We start from the raw sequence: 2964 nt of genomic DNA, 5'->3' as shown, positions 1-2964 counted from the left end.
AAAATCTGAAAGAGAAATTAAGGAAACACTCCCATTTACCACTGCAACAAAAAGAATAAAATACCTAGGAATAAACCTACCTAAGGAGACAAAAGACCTGTATGCAGAAAACTATAAGATACTGATGAAAGAAATCAAAGATGATAAAACATTTGGAGAGATATACCATGTTCTTGGATTGGAAGAGTCAACATTGTGAAAATGACTATACTACCCAAAGCAATCTACAGATTCAATGCAATCCCTATCAAACTACCAATGGCATTTTTTACAGAGCTAGAACAAAAAATTTCACAATTTGTATGGAAACACAAAAGACCCCGCAGAGCCACAGCAATCTTAAAAAAGAAAAACAGAGCTGGAGGAATCGGGCTCCCTGACTTCAGAATATACTACAAAGCTACAGTAATAAGGACAGTATGGTACTGGCACAAAAACAGAAATATAGATCAATGGAACAGGATAGAAAGCCCAGAGACAAACCCACGCACATATGGTCACCTTATTTCTGATAAAGGTGGCAGGAATATACAGTGGAGAAAGGACAGCCTCTTCAATAAGTGGTGCTGGGAAAATTGGATAGGTACATGTAAAAGTATGAGATTAGATCACTCCCTAACACCATACACAAAAATAAGCTCAAAATGGATTAAAGACCTAAATGTAAGGCCAGAAACTATCAAACTCTTAGAGGAAAACATAGGCAGAACACTCTATGACTTCCTAGAGAAATGGAAATAAAAACAAAAATAAACAAATGGGACTTAATGAAACTTAAAAGCTTTGGCACAGCAAAGGAAACCATAAACAAGACGAAAAGACAACCCTCAGAATGGGAGAAAATATTTGCAAATGAAGCAGTTGACGAAGGATTAATCTCCAAAATTTACAAGCAACTCATGCAGCTCAATATCAAAAAACAAGCAACCCAATCCAAAAATGGGCAGAAGACCTAAATAGACATTTCTCCAAAGAAGATATACAGATTGCCAACAAACACATGAAAGGATGCTCAACATCACTAATCATTAGAGAAATGGAAATCAAAACTACAATGAGGTAACACCTCACACCAGTCAGAATGGCCATCATCAAAAAATCTACAAACAATAAATGCTGGAGAGGGTGTGGAGAAAAGGGAGCTCTCTTGCACTGTTGGTGGGAATGTAAATTGATACAGCCACTATGGAGAACAGTATGGAGGTTCCTTAAAAAACTAAAAATAGGGCTTCCCTGGTGGTGCAGTGGTTGAGAGTCCACCTGCCGATGCAGGGGACACGGGTTTGTGCCCCTGTCCGGGAAGATCCTACATGCCGCAGAGCGGCTGGGCCCGTGAGCCATGGCCGTTGAGCCTGCGCGTCCGGAGCCTATGCTGCACAACGGGAGAGGCCACAACAGTGAGAGGCCCGCGTACCGCAAAAAAAACCCCAAAAATCTAAAAATAGAACTACCATACGACCCAGCAATCCCACTACTGGACATATACCCTGAGAAAACCATAATTCAGAAAGAGTCATGTACCACAATGTTCACTGCAGCTCTATTTACAATATCCAGGACATGGAACCAACCTAAGTGTCCATCAACAGATGAATGGATAAAGAAGATGTGGCATATATATACAATGGAATATTACTCAGCCATAAAAGAAATGAAATTGAATTATTTGTAGTGAGGTGGATGGACCTAGAGACTGTCATACAGAATGAAGTAAATCAGAAAGAGAAAAATAGCTCTTTTCACTCTCAGATATGGGCACACCACAGAAGGATGTTATTATCAAGTCAGATGCACCCGACACCCTATTAGTGCAGAAGCATGCAGATTATATAACATCCTATGGCTCAAAAAAAGATGATTATGAATACTGTATATCTGAATATTTGAGAATGAGTGGCATCTATTGGGGTCTGGCTGTAATGGATCTCATGGGACAGCTACATCACATGAATAGAAAAGAAATTCTGACATTTATTAAGTCTTGTCAACACGAGTGTGGTGGAATAAGAGTTAGTATTGGACATGATCCTCATCTTTTCTTACACTCTTAGTGCTGTCCAGATTCTTACTCTCTATGATAGTATTAATGTTATTGACGTAAGTAAAGTTGTAGAATATATTCAGAGTCTACAGAAAGAAGATGGTTCTTTTGCTGGAGATATTTGCGGAGAAACTGATACAAGATTCTCTTTTTGTGCGGTGGCAACTTTGGCTCCATTGGGGAAGCTGGATGCTATTAATGTGGAAAAGGCAATCGAATTTGTTTTATCATGTATGAACTTTGATGGTGGATTTGGTTGCAGGCCAGGTTCTGAATCCCATGCTGGGCAGATCTATTGTTGCTCAGGATTCCTGGCTGTTACTAGTCAGTTGCATCGAGTAAATTCTGATTTACTTGGTTGGTGGCTTTGCGAATGACAGCTTCCATCAGGTGGACTCAATGGAAGGCCAGAGAAGTTACCAGATGTATGCTATTCTTGGTGGGTGCTGGCTTCCCTAAAGATAATTGGAAGGCTTCATTGGATTGACAGAGAGAAACTGCGCAGTTTCATTTTAGCATGTCAAGATGAAGAAACGGGAGGATTTGAGGACAAGCCAGGAGATATGGTAGATCCTTTTCATACTCTATTTGGAATTGCTGAATTGTCACTTTTGGGAGAGGAACAGATTAAACCTGTTAGCCCTGTTTTTTGCATGCCTGAAGAAATACTTTGGAGAGTGAATGTTCAGCCTGAACTAGTGAGCTAGATTAGATCCCTTGATGCAAAAGTTGCTTAGTGTAGTTTTACTGTTTTAACATTTCAGTATTTGAAGTGCTTAACAAACTTTATGACTGCCATGTTAATATTTTGTACCTGAATTATGTTGATTTTAATAAATTATATAATTATACATATTGTGAATTAAAGACCTTTATTGTATCTTCAGCTTTCCGTTTTCTTCTGGAATGCTGTTATTCTGAGT

General features: G+C 39.1%; 1 pseudogene; it reads left to right on the top strand.

Annotated features, from left to right (window-relative positions):
* The first annotated feature begins 1751 nt into the window (after positions 1-1751).
* Positions 1752-2748, top strand: LOC103086506 (geranylgeranyl transferase type-2 subunit beta pseudogene; annotated as a pseudogene).
* Positions 2749-2964: the final 216 nt, after the last annotated feature.

The sequence above is a fragment of the Lipotes vexillifer genome, unplaced genomic scaffold, assembly GCF_000442215.2.
Source record: "Lipotes vexillifer unplaced genomic scaffold, Lipotes_vexillifer_v1.1 scaffold177, whole genome shotgun sequence".
Classification (NCBI taxonomy): Eukaryota; Metazoa; Chordata; class Mammalia; order Artiodactyla; family Lipotidae; genus Lipotes; species Lipotes vexillifer.
This window is presented reverse-complemented; position numbering and strand designations above follow the sequence as displayed.